The sequence below is a fragment of the Prionailurus viverrinus genome, chromosome F2, assembly GCF_022837055.1.
Source record: "Prionailurus viverrinus isolate Anna chromosome F2, UM_Priviv_1.0, whole genome shotgun sequence".
NCBI classification, from domain to species: domain Eukaryota; kingdom Metazoa; phylum Chordata; class Mammalia; order Carnivora; family Felidae; genus Prionailurus; species Prionailurus viverrinus.
The window spans coordinates 38701324-38716175 of record NC_062578.1 but is presented as its reverse complement, the minus strand read 5'-3'; the positions used below and the strand labels follow the sequence as shown (position 1 = coordinate 38716175).

General features: G+C 38.0%; 1 protein-coding gene across 2 annotated transcripts in view; it reads right to left on the bottom strand.

Moving 5' to 3' along the window:
• The window catches only part of SLC26A7 (solute carrier family 26 member 7), a 116700-nt gene that overhangs the window by 67514 nt on the left and 34334 nt on the right, over nt 1-14852 (bottom strand). The window lies entirely within an intron of this gene.

Sequence of the window (14852 nt, the reverse complement as noted above, 5' to 3'; positions counted from 1 at the left end):
AAAAAAAAAAGCCATTTCCTGAGTTTCTCCCCAGTCCTGAGAAACACTTTTTTGACTAGAAACTCTCTCAAGTAGTTCTAAATGGCCACTAATAATAAGAAGATATCAGGACTTATTTATAGGCGGAGAAGAACAAAAGATAGGGCTAGGTTAAAGGGATATGAATTCAGAAACCCAAGAATAGGCAGAAAAGTCATTTTCCTTAAAAATTTCCTTGCTACTCTTACCGCTGTGTTTCATGACCAAACAAAATTATCAACTTTGAGTAGAAGCTGTGCATTGAGTTCTGCTGGGCAAAAGATGACCAAAGGAACCAAAATTCTCCTATTAACATAGCAATGGTTAGTGTTCTTCCTCTGCCAGTGAGAGAGCTTTTAGAAGGTGGCCCATCCTTTGACTGAATACTACTGTGTAAACTCAGTCATAGAAACTATAAAACAGGGATGCTTGGGTGGCTCTATCAATTAAGCAACCGACTTTGGCTCAGGTCATGATCTTGCAGTTCGTAAGTTGGAGCCCCACAATGGGCTCTGGGCTGACAGCTTGGAGCCTCAAGCCTGCTTCCTGCTTCAGATTCTGTCTTTCCTTCTCTCTCTCTGCCCCCCCCCCCCCCGTCTCTCTCTCTCAAAATAAATAAACATTAAAAAAGTTTTTAAACTACAAAACATAAAATTCAGTGTTTTGAAAGTAACATTAAGTTATATTCATGAGTATCCACACTGGAAAAGGGACACAAAGCGGGTCATGTTGATATATCCTCTCAGTGTGTTAATTACCATATTTAGGTCATGTCTTAAAATTCTTTTTGGAAAATCAGATTAGTTATTAAAGAAATCAGAGGACAGAACAGCAATGAGATCTCCTTCTGTGAAGAGGTGACAGTGATGAAAAAGAGAAGTATAAAGTGCTATCTGTTAACACTAGAGCATAAATTGCAAAATATATCATTTCTATCATATTGCAATGTCCTTTGACCAAAAGCGATAATGCTCTGAACTTGCATCAGAGTAGAGTGTTCTGGGCTCAAATCTGAAAACTGAAGTTCTGATCCTGGCTTCACTATGTCCTAGCTCTGTGACTGTAGAAAACCTGCTGAAATTTTCTGAGCCTCATCATCATCTATAAGCCATTAGACTGAAGTCTATGCTATCTATCTTGCAGAATCATTATAAAGTGAATGTGAAATAATATAAGGACTTCAACACTTGCAAAACATGCAAAATATGTAAGGCACAGGAACATCAGGAGATGTCATGGATATTTACTGATCATAGGAAACCAGCCACAGTTTTGAACACATAGAAGGGGCCTCACCCCATTTCCCAACTCAGGAAAACTTGAAAGAATTTATAGGTGCAGAAAGAAATGTATTTGAATTGTTTGCAGTTTAGCAGCCCCATTTATTCAACATAGAATAAAAAATAATCTGGATTGCCAACATAGAAATCAGGCATTCTGTTTCTGCCAACAGAGGAAGCCCGAGCAGCAACTCCAGCTAGTAACATTTTTTTTTTAAGAAACTGTGTGTGTGTTTGTCAAAGTAGAAATGTCCTGAGGGAAATATGCAATCAATGGTATAGGTACAAATGGAACACACTGATCTTCTTGGCAACTCTTGATTCATAGTCTGTTGATTTTCATCCTGAAAACACAATCAGTTAAGAAAAACATTGAACCAATTTTCCCCAAGCATCTATCTAACTAGTAAGTAAATTCCAACTTATGACATTAACTCTTACAGGCCCTAAGGACAAAATTAGCATATTATTGGGGTAAGATGAACACCAGAGAGTTGGATTTTCAATTCATCTAAATGCAGCAGACAAGCAATCCAAATCTTTGAAATTGTGAAACCTGTTTGCATATGTGGAATTTTATGCATACATGGAATGCTGGAAAGTTCTTATCTGTATGCCAGGAAATCTTACCTTATTTTGAGAAGCAAACGCTTTTGGGAAGCCTTGTATGAACCATCATCATTTTACCTTCTGTTTAATATTCGTTTCCTAAATTCTATCATCTTTTTAGAGGAGTTAATGATTTTTCGTGCCTGAGAAACAAAGGTCACTTAACCTGAAGTCATTCATCAACCACTTCCGGCTAACCACTGTCTACTCGTAGCAGCTTCTTAGTTATTTCCATGACCTTAATGTTACAAATGGAAGGGCCCAGGAAAGTGCAAGACATGAAGAGTTCAGCCACTCCACATATTGAAAATACATACACATACCTTGCAACAGAGAGCAGGAGAGATGGAGTATCCTCCTCCAAACTTAGCTAAAGACTCAAAGTGTTTTTGTAATATTCTACTTGTGCACATTTTCATGCTTAAAAGAAAATCTTCCCAGCAAGGGACAAATCCCTAAAATGGAGAATTCTCGACTCTGAAAGGTCAACAAGCCCCTGAAGAGCTCATTTCTGACACAAACCACTGGGTATGTGGAGGATGATTGCAAACATGTGAGATTTAGCTGGAGAGAAATAACTCTCTTCTGGATGACGATATTCTCCAGAACCCAAGACAATGGCGGATATTTTAAGAAGGATAAAGAGGGAGAGGACGAGGAAGAAGGGAAAGAGAAGAATAAGAAAGAGAAGAATGAGAAATTTAAGAACTCCTCTTTCCCCACTACTCACATTTTAACAGTTCATCCACATCAAAATTAAGGCTCTAGGATATAGAGGCTGACGTACACAGCTTGAATGTAGCAAATATCCATGCAACGCAGGTTTTGTTAGAAGCACCACAGACGGATGTGGCCTCCAAGATTATCTTAGAACTTAAATATGTGAGATGAGGATCCTTCTAGACTATTTTGCTTGTAGGCCCAGTATTTAGATTCTACACCGATGTTAAGGACTTTTTTTTTTTAAAGTTAATGACTTAATAAACAACCACTTCAGCTCCTTTTACAATAATATAGATGACAATAACTCTAATCTGGCTAGCCAACTCCCAAACTTTGGCCATGCAATGTTTTATGAGAAAATAAATGTTATACAATCGATATATTTCAGCTGTTTGCAGTAATTCTGATGATCTGGGCTAATGCTGAAAACCTGTGACACACATTATCAAGGTTCACTAGCGTGACACTATTGGGTAAACGTTTCTATAAACACCATGTGTTCTATATAAATTGAATGTATCTCAGATTTCAGGCCATTTTTTGCAAGTGGCCTTCAAATAGTGAAAAAGGAAAAGAAGTATATAGTAATCAACTATCCTACCCAAGGGAATACAGCGTGCATTTCAGGGTTTGGTTTTTTTTTTTTTTTTCAGTTTGTCTGCAATCTGGTTTTTACATTACACCAAATCATTTATTTGTCCATTCAATAAATAGTTCCTGAATACCTATAAGGGGCTAGGCATGCATTGTTGCAGAATACAGACATAAAGATACAGTTAATATTAAAAAAAAAACATAAAAAGAGGTGAAATGAAGATATTGGGAGGGGGCACTTTTTTTTAATGTTTTTATTATTATTCTTATTTATTGAGAGACAGAGAGAGACAAAGCATGAGCATGGGAGAGGCAGAGACAGAATCTGAAGCAGGCTCCAAGCTCTGAGCTGTCAGCACAGATCCCAACGCGGGGCTCAAACTCACAGACGAGATCATGACCTGAGCTGAAGTTGGACACTTAACTGACTGAGCCACCCAGACGCCCCAGAAGGGGGCACTTTTAACTACACCAATGTTAAAAGTTGGTGTAGGTGTTACTGTATAGTGTAGGTGTTACTAGGAAGGTAAAGTCAGAGAAGCTCTTTGGGTGGGAGCTAAAATGCTAGGAGCTGTATTCTTCACTGAGCAGAGTATGCTGGTTTGGGGAAGAGAGCTAAAGTGCTCATGACAATAGGAAAACAATTGCTTCATGGGGGCATGGGGAAAAAAAAGTCTGTGTGGCCAGAAAACCCAAGAGCAAAAAATGTCAAATGGATACCTAATGAAGTTGCATGCTGCGGAATTGAAAATATAAAACCTTACTCCATACTTTTCAGTGATAAAAGGGAATGAGCTATCAAGCCATGCAAAGACATTCATGAATCTTAAGTGATACTGTTAAGTGAATGAAGACAGTCTGAAAAAGCTATATGCTGAATGATTCCATTTCTGTGATATTCTGGAAAAGACAAGACTATAGAGACAGTAAGCAGATCAGTAGTTGCCAAGGGCTTGGGAGTGGGAGAATGTGTAATAAGTAAAACACAGTGAATTTGCTAGTCTGGTGAAACTCTTCTATATGATACTGTCATGGTGGATACATAACATAAGCATTTGTCAAAACCCATAGATCTTTACAACACAAGAGTTAGCCTTAATGTATGACAATCAAAAAAAAAAATCATTTGGAGTTCAGGAGATCCCAGACTAAAATATGACAAAGAATCTGAAAACCACTGATGTGTTTACTATCTCTATAAACTCTGCCTTTTCCAGAGTGTCATTTCAATGGCATCATATAATATATAGACTTTTCAGACTAAATGGGTGAAATAACCTCACTGAAAGGGGTGGCAAAAAAAATATTGCTCATGTTTAGGGCACCTGGGTGGCTCAGTCAATTAAGCATCTGACTCTTAGTTTCAGTTCAGGTCATGATCTCATGGTTCGTGAGTCCAACCCCCACATCAGGCTCCACTCTGATAGTGCGGAGCTGGCTTGGGATTCTCTCTCTCCCTCTCTCTGCCCCTCCCCTGCTTTCTCTCTCTGTCTTGCTCTCAAAATAAATCAACTTAAAAAATTAAAAAAATGTATGTTCACCCTATATTAATGCAACACGTTTCTTAGCAATTAATGACAGTTTTTCATGTGTTCTATTAGTGTGCGCTTCCTTGATGAGCTGCACTTCCAGAATCAATTCATAATGGAAACTGAGAATCTCAATCCATTCAAGTTAGTTAGCATGTCTTCATTAGTTCTCAAACAAAAGGGGCACCCGCGTGGCTCAGCCGGTTAAGTATACGACTCTTGACCTCAGCTCAGGTCATGATCTCAAGGTTCTTGAGTTCAAGTCCCATGTCGGGCTCTGCACTGTCAGTGCAGAGCCTGCTTGGGATCCTGTCTCTCTTTCTCTCTGCCCCTTCCCCACCTACACTCTCTCTCTCTCAAAGTAAATAAACAAACTTAATTATTTTTTTAAATGCTCACGAACTCTGGAAATGAGTAAAGTCTGTAAAACCAACGATGAAAAAGAGACACTATATTCCAGCTGATAAAGTTATTTTCCATGGGGATAGGAGTTAACAATCCTGAAACCACTATCCATATATACTGAAATTTAAAAATTAAGTAGATGGATGGTGAATGGTGGGAGCCAAGTTTCCCACTGTTGGAGAAGCCCAGCAAAGGGCATTAGGCTAGGATGATCAATATGGTAAGGGATTACAGTTGGTATCTAGGAACTCATGTCTAAAGACAGATATAGATGATCAGCCTTTGATTTTTTAAATTTAGCAGACCATGCAAAGCATTTTCTCATTGTATCACCTTTAAAAACCAACAAAACTGAAAAATGCACACTCCAGTTCTGAAATATAAACTCAGTGTGGTAGGCAAAATGCTTTCCCAAATTTCCACCCCTCATTATTAAAAAAAACACTAATTTATGAAGGAACTTTTGCAGATGACATTAAGGCTATGGCCTTTACAACAGGGAGAGTATCTTGGGGGGAAAAGGTTTAAAAAGATACAGATAGATACGGATAGATAGATAGATAGATAGATAGATAGATAGATAATGTCCATATACATGGGTTAATATATACACATGCATGTCCTTAGTCAGCCAAGAGGGCTAGAAGCAATAACACCCTGTTCTCAATGAGCACACGCAGCACCCAGATATTGACCTTGGATACCATTCTCCAATAAAAGGAACGAGGGTTCCCTGGAGAAATGGGTGATTCTAAGCAATCACCCATAGGCCTGGGGCAAATAAATATACATATGATTCTGTATCATTTTGTAGTGCCAGAAAGAAAGCAAATGCTCCAAAAACAAAGAACCAAATACACGGGGGTATGTCAAGGATGGACACAGGAGCCAAGTGAAGTATCTCCCAATGCCCAAAGCTAGAACAATCTGAGGAACAACATAAATAAAGTAGCATTGGATTATAACCCAAAGAATAAAATAAATATCTTTGAGTCCATATTGATATAAATACTTGATTACATCTTAAAAATGAGAGAGCTGGGAAATCTCCTGTGTAAGTTAATTATTATTCCAAAACTTTACCTAGACACTCCTCACTCCTTATCTCAACTCCTCATGTAAGGTAACTCCCACCTCTTAAGTGTGGGCTCTGCCTGTGGACTTTCCAAAGAATACAGTGTGGAAAGTGTCGGGCGGGGGGGGGGGGGGATAGGGAAGAGAGAAACTTTACATTGGAGGCACATGACAAACACCAGTTTAGGCAGGTGATTAAGGTTAACATCAAGAGTTATAAATTAAATTGATAGTCCATACTCTTCCTACGATGTAATGAGAATGTCGCTCTATCTCCTTGGTCTTCCTCCTAAAAATCCATCACCCCAGTCTAATCATGAGAAGAACATCAGACAAATCTCAACTGGGGGGGCATTCTACAGAAAGCTTACCAGAAGTCCTCAAAACCATGAAGATAACCAAAAACAAGAAAAATCTCAGAGATTTTCATAGTTAAGAGGAGCCAAAAGAGAGATAGGACAATTAAATGTGATGTGGTATACTGGATGGGATCTTGGAACATAAAATTAACATTAGGTAAAAATTAAAGAAGGCTGAATAGAACACATGGACTTCAGTTGATAGCAATGCATCAATCTGGTTCAGTAACTGTGGCTAATATGCCATACTAATGTGAGACGTTACATTAATAGGGGAAATTTGGGTGGATGGGGCAGGTGGCAACTCTGTACACCCTCTTTGCAACTTTACTGAAATCCGAAATTATTATAAAACAAAAACGTTTTTAAAAAGGGAAAGAAAAGTACCTCTCCACCTCTTCCACAGAATCTTCAGGTAAGACCACATTTATCCCCAAAGTGTATGCTGCGCATGGCAGGCATCTGAGTTGTGCACACATGAGCAGAAGGGAAAAGAGGGACCCTCAGAGGAGCTTCAGACAGCCGGGCTTCAGAGGTATGACATGTGCATAAATAACCACACCAAGACAAGCGTGCACACACATAAAAGAGAGGAATAGAAAAGGTGCTACAGGGGTGCCTGGGTGGTTCAGTCAGTTAAGCGTGGGACTCTGGATTTCGGTTCAGGTCACAATTCTAGGATTGTGTGATAATAAAGCCCCACATCGGGTTCCTCGCTGAGTATGGAGCCTGCTTGAGAGTCTTTCTCTCTCTCTCTCTCTCTCTCTCTCTCTCTCTCTCTCTCTCTCTCACTCTCTCTCTCTCTTCCCCTCCCCTGCTCCCCAAATTACTTACAAGGGAGAGCACCCTCTATCTCATTCTCAAACAAACAAAAAAAAAGCGAGAGAAAGAAAATGTGCCACAGATTTCAGAGGGAGAAGGAAATTATTCTGGATAGGGGTAAACTTGTGCCTTGACACATGAGCACGAATCCAAGTGAGAGAAGTTATTAGACAGCCTTCCAGAAAAAGGGAAGAATATGAGTACAAAGCAGGACAGCACAGGATATGTTCAGAGAATGCAGAGCTGCTAGTTTAGAAGGAGCACAGCTAGCCAACAGGGAGTAATAGAAAATAAAGCAAGACATTTTGAAGTCAGAATATGGAGCACCTTAAAATCAGTGAAAAGGGAGTTTTGCAGGAGTGAGTGACATCACTCTCGCATACATTTATTAAACACCTAAATTTGCCAAGAGGTGTGCTGCACGCTGGCTCAAAAATCAGAGCTAGGCTTTGGTAGGATTAATCTGACAATAAAATGTGGAACAATTGACCATTTAAGATGTTAGTGGAGGAGGAGCAACCAAAGGAAAAAAGAGAACACCTCAACCGGACCCAGAAGGAATAGAGAACAGAAATGAGCCGCGTGTTGGACCACCTACAGGCAAACTGATCATATGTCCAGGAAACACAGTTTATTGTTCATTTGATTTTTTATTGTCAAATATAGAAACTCACGGGGTGTAAGAATTATCTTTATTTGGAATTCTGTGGTTGAAAGAAGTATCACAATCTTTTCATTTCTCAGACTTTTCTAGAAAAAAAAAAATCCTCTAATGCAAGAGGCAGTGAGAATCAAGAGTGCTAGGGGTGGGCAGTGATTTGACTCTTCTGCCTTCCTTCCTGCCCCAGCTATAGAAAACGACAATGTTGTATAATGGGACGACGGGAGCATGACAGTATTAACAGTATTAAAAGACACAGGGGCATGGGAAGTCGTTGTATTTTCATTGTTCATTGGGTGGTGGCCGGGGGACAGCTGTGGGAAGAGGTAGGAGACTGCATTGACTATGTCTTCACATTTCAGCTGGACAGATCTGGCAAAATCCATAATCAAATTGGAAAATTATTACACATTTTCTTACTCCTTTTTCATCAAGAACTGCATTACAGTTTAAACAATATAAAAACACATTCCCTATCTTCTGGGCAGGGATAAAGGGAGAAAATGGTAAATTAGAAAAAAAATCTCAATTCAATTTTGGCTACTTAACATAGTGATACCATTAACATTTAATTGACCTTTTTCTTATTCAAGTTATTCGACTTACATTTATTAAATACCAGCTGCTGGAATTATAAACAGTCTCTGCTCTAGAGACTCACAGTCTAGAAAGGGAGGTATAAATATGTGGAACATATTTCCTGGTAGTCTGAGGCATCCTATCACGTAAATCCTGAGCAATGTCTCACCAAAGGAAGTGGGGGAGATCAGTTATAACCATGTCCAGAAATATCAGAGAAGGCTTCTCTGAGATGATTACATTTAAGCCGAGCCTTGAAGGACATGCAGGTGATATGAAAAAGTACCTTGAGGGCCTGGAGAATTGCAGGTACACAGTTTTCACAGCCAAGGCCATTGCCCCAGTACTCAACTCATGCCTTCTGTATAGGCTGCTGCTACTATTAAGGAGGTGAAATGTGGAAAAGAACCAACAAAATGCCTGGCCTTTGAAGTTACGGGGTTGGGGCACCTGGGTGACTCAGTTGGTTAAGTGTCTGACTCTTGATTTCAGCTTAGGTAATGACCTCAGGGTTCGCCAGCCCCCCCGCCGGGCTCTGCACTGACAGTGTGGAGCCTACTCGAAATTCTCTCTCTCTGCCCTTTGCCTGCGCGCGCTCTCTCTCTCTCTCTCTCTCTCTCTCTCAAAATAAATAAATAAACTTGAAAAAAAAAGTTACTAGGTTGAGTTCCTTGCTTCTGCCTCAGTATGAGTTTAGAAAGCCATGTAGTGTAGCAGTTAGGAGACTGTATACTGGAATCCAACTCCTACTTTGCCGGGTCTTAATTATAAGATTCTGAATAAGTCACTTCACCTTTCAGTACCTTCATCTGTATAATGGGAAGAATAATATTACTTATTTCATAAAATGTTGATGGGGACTGAATGTGTGAATAAATGTAGTAAAATGAGAACAGAACTTGGCATATAATAGGGTAATAAGTATTATTATTGTTTTTAATGTGAAGGATTTTCATTTTTATAAACTTAAGGATTATAATTCTAATTTTACATGTATTACTTCTTAGCTTTGCTAGGTAGAAATACAGCTGGAAAGATTTAGATTAAACAAAGTAATGACTGTCAGTCATCAAATGGCTGTGAGATAGTGTAACATCATCAAAAGAGATTTCAGATTGTCCTCCCCCTGCACTTCAAAAGAATGAAGTGAATGATTTTTCTGGAAGGAGTACATATGATGTGTTGAATAGGCAGGTTAAACTAGTCTGTATTTTAAACCCTGTCTACACTCACGATCCCCTTATTTAATATACTCCCAAAAAATGTTTAGTACAAAACCAGAAGTAACTGAAAATTTCCTATTTGGGTCTGCAGTTGGTTTTTATCATCCCTGAAGACAAGACTGTATTTCCAGAATGCACCAAGTACAATAATACAAGGCTCTGGCACTAAATACCCCCACCTGTGTCACCCCATGCTTGTGCAACTGTCAAACAAAGGAGCTGTATATCCCCATGTCCTCCAGGGCAGAAATCCTGTTCCATGGTTGCTTCAGGAAAGTAGAGCTTGGGAAAGCTTCCAGAAGTAAATGGGCAGGGGACAATCCCAGACCCCTCTCAGTTCTTGGAAAAGGGAATGGGCAAAACGCCCAACATGAGAATAATAAAAGCTACAGGGAGAAGAGAAGAATGGTTTTAAAAGTGCCTTGACTATTACTGAGTGTTTGTTTCCCCAACCTAAATGCTTACTGATGTTGGCATTTTAAACAGGGCCACTTTGCCTGGAAATTAACACCCCATTTCTGTGAGTGAGCAAGCTATTCCTTTCTTGGCTGCTACTGTTTTTTGGCTACAAAATTCTTCCTTTTTCTTTTTTTTTTTTTTTTGAAAAGTAACACTAATAACACAAAATTGTGTCAGTTACAGCAGAAACACTTCCTTTGCAAAATGAGACATATAATGTACCTTAGAGGTAGATGGTAGAAATGGAAACAAAAAGATTCCCAGACCAGAAAGTTCAGTTACAATCACATACTGCATAAGTTCTAATCACAGGGGTCCCTGCTATGTTACAAAAATGTAGAAAATCAACAACAATAAAGGTATACAGAGGGGAAGAAACCAGACAAAAAATAATACAATGAGTATATTTTTATGAAACTCTAAAAAATACAAACTAATCTATAGTGATTAATGGTTGATGGCAGGTGGGGGTCCTAAAGCAGTGAGAAGAAGGTCAAGTGTCAAGGAAAAATCTGGGGGAGTCACAACTATCTTGACTGTGGTGATGGCTTCATGGGTATGTGTGTATGTCAAAACTTGTCAAATGGCACACTCTAAATATGTGGAATTTATGTGTGGCAATTATACCTCAATAAAATTGTTTTTAAAGGGCCCATTACCTAATCTACAACATGGAAACCTGTCACATTACATTATTGTGGTTATATACGTGCACTTTATACTAGCAATATAAAAGAAATGGTAAGGGAGAAGAGAGACAGGAATTACTTCTTTGCCTGAATGACAATGAATGAGATATATTTGAATGCATTTATGTTTATGACATACATATAAACAGCTTACCTAAAAGGTAATCACATCACTCCTAGGCAAGTCTGTTTACTCTGATGAAAGCAGCCCACAGTAAGGAGTGCATAGTTCTCAGTGCAAGATAGACCAAGTAAACAAACAAACAAAAAAGAATCAGAGTATTGAGAACTTAACAACATAACCAATAAGGTAGAACTTACAGCTATATACTAACAGACTATGCCATCTTTTCCCCAAGTGCTCATGAAATATTTACAAAAATTGATCATATGTTAGGTTACAGGGAAAACATCAGAAAATTCGAAAGTGTAGATATATTACAAACAGCACTCTGTGACCACAGTGCAATAACACCAGAAATTATTGGCAAAATTGAAAAACAAAAAGACCCATTCATTTGGAAATTTATAACCTTTTCCTAAATAATTGTTGGGTGAAAGGGGGAAATATAAACTGAAAAGTACAGAATTTCTAAAAAATATGGACAGTTAAACACTATCAGAATCTACAGAAAACATTTCAAGCAATCAGCATGATAAAATTCACTAAATGCACTAAATGCTTTTATCAATAAAAAATTTTAAATTATATTAAATGATTGAATCCCCACCTCAAAAACTAGAAAAAGAACAAATAAACTAAAAAAAAAATAGCCAAAGAAAGGAAACAATAAAGATAAAGGCATAGGCAGCAATAGAAAGAAGTAGACATACTATTTCAAAATCCTACTTTTTTTTAAAGAATGAAAATAGACAAACCACTAGCTAATTTTATTGAGAAAAAAAGATAAAAGCACAAATATAAAATGAGAAAATGTCAAAGCAGAAAACATTAAAACAAGAAACTGGTTGAAAATCGTAAGAAATCAAAGACCTATGTACAAACAAATTTGAAAAGTTAGATAAAAAGGATAATTTTCTAGGGAATACAGATGACCAAATTTGACCATATTGGAGACAGAGTCCTGCAACTGACCGATTTTATAGAAGAAATAGAGAACATTATCAAGAAATTACCCCCCAAAAGAGCACCAGGAAACAGATTATTTCAATGGGATATTTTTAAAAGGACGATTCTACAAACCTTCTAATACTAGACCCATCAGTAGTGCTTAAGAAAACTGAGGATAAAAGGTTAGGAAGAAAGTAAAATATGGATAACTAGATCTGATAAAGAGCACAAAAAAGAAAACTGTAGTCCACTACCATTGAAGAAAAAGGATGTAAAAGTACTAGATAAAAAATTTGATAAACAGAATCCAAAACCACTTTAAGAATAAAATACACCAGGGGTGCCTGGGTGGCTCAGTTGGTTAAGCATCTGACTTCAGCTCAGGCCATGATCTCACAGTTTGTGAGCTGGAGCCCCACGTCGGGCTCTGTGCTGACAGCTCGGAGCCTGGAGCCTTTTTCGGATTCTGTGTCTCCCTCTCTCTCTGCCCCTCCCCCACTTGTACTCGTCTCTCTCTCTCTCTCAAAAATAAACATTAAAAAAAATCTTTTAAAGAATAATATACACCATGATCAAGTGGGAATTATTAAATTTTGTTTTTGAATGTTTAATAGAAATTATTAAGGTTGGTTCAATGCTAGGAAATCCATTAATATGATATAACATATAATAGACTTCAGAGGAAAAAATAATATGATTATCTCTATAGGTGCTGGAAAAACCTATAGAAATATTCAATACTCTTTCTAATTTCTATTAAAATTCAAAAATATAAAGCAGTAAATAATTTCTTAACATGGTAAAATATACACACTCCATTCTCAAGGCCAGTATCTTCACAGAGATGACATTTTGAGTGAGTGCAAGAAAAGACAAAAAAGCCCACTGTTTCCACTATTATTTGCCATTATAACAGATCTCATCTAATGAAGCTGAACAAGGGAAACCACAAATTATATTTTTTTGTAAAAAAAAAAGGAAGTAAAAATATCTTTATAAAATACTGGAAAATTAATGAATAATAAAACTCATTTAAGCTTTTTTACAGTTTATTTTTTGAGAGACAGAGACAAGGGGAGGAGCAGGAAGGGATGGAGAGAGAGAGAGAGAGAGAGAGAGAGAGAGAGAGAGAGAGAATCTCAAGCAGGCTCCACACTGTCAGCTAAGAGCCCTACGTGAGGCTCAAACTCACAAACCGTGAGATCAGGACCTGAGCTGAAATCAAGAGTCAGACACTTAACCGACTGAGCCACCCAGATGCCCCTAAAACTCATTTAAATAGTAAAATAAAATAAAATAAAATAAAACCAACAACTCAGTAAGAATAAGGTATCAGGATATATAATTAATAGACCAAAGCACTCCATATGTACATTTACACAATGCTGGAGCTTGCTTATTCACTTTCTTCATCCAAAAATAATTTATGCTTTCCTGATAATGACATGTTCAGTTACCCCTCTTCCCACCAGACTGTATCTTCTATGAAAAGTGACCTCAGCCCATTCTCTCCCTCCTGTAGTCCCTATGTCTAAGGGATATCTGGCTAGGGTAGAGACCCAGTAAGTTATTTTGTGGCTGGCACTGATTTTAATCTTTCTAGCAACTATCATGTTCTTTAACATTCCAATTTTGTTCACTTTTCTTTTTGTGAGGTATTCAAGGAAGGAATGCCTTTCCATCCCCAGAGGTGAATTTTAATTAGTCTAAGGCAATCATGGTAATATTACCCCCACCTCATTGGCAATTAATTTAAGAATGGGCATGTGATACTTTCAAGCATGAGAAGTCGAATGGCAACTTTCTAGTGAAAGTTTTCCTTCCTGAAAAAAAAATGTACAAGGAGAAACTGCCATTTTTCTGAGTCTTGCTGTGATTATGTGAGATGTGCCTGGCACGATGGCAGCATCTTGAATCATGCAGTTATGGGGCATGGGGTCTCCTAGGAAGAAAAGTAACTGGCCGAGGATGGCATAGCAGGAAGACATAAAACGCATAGGCTATTGATGAAATTACAGGTACTGAATTAACCAGCCAGAAATTTTGCTACCACCAGAATTCTTGTTATATGAAACACTAAAATCCATCTTTTAAGACACTTTTGTGTGGACATTATATTTTCTGCAGCTGAAAGCATCTTAACATACATTTGTTAAATAAAGAAATGAATGGAAAAATATCAATAGCTTTTATAGACAGAAACAATAACTAGGTAGAAGACATAATGGTAGAGAAGTCCCCATGCATAATAGTAACAAAGATGATTAAATACTTAAGAATAAATACTCAGGAATAAATGTACAAAACCTGTAAGAGGAAACACTCCTGAAAGACTAACAAGTCTGACAAAATTAGACTGTGGCAAAAAGAAAGGCTCCTGTTCTTGGATAGGATAATTCAATGTCATAAAGATGTCAATTTAACACATCTTGATAAAAATATCAGCAAGTTTTTTTTTTAAATGGAGCTAGACAAGTTGATGCTAAAGTTCAGAAGAAAGAACAAACTTGCAGAAATAGCCAGAAACATACTAAGACATAAAAACTGCAAAGGTGAACTAGTCCTACCAGATCAAACCAAACTACATGTCTTAATAATTAAAACAAGGTGCTACTGCCTCAAGAATATATATAAGACCAATAGGATAGGACAGGACAGGATAGGATGGGATAGGATAGGGCAGGACGGGACAGGATGGGACGGGATGGGACGGAATGGGACGAGACAGGACGGGACAGGACAGGACAGGATAGGAT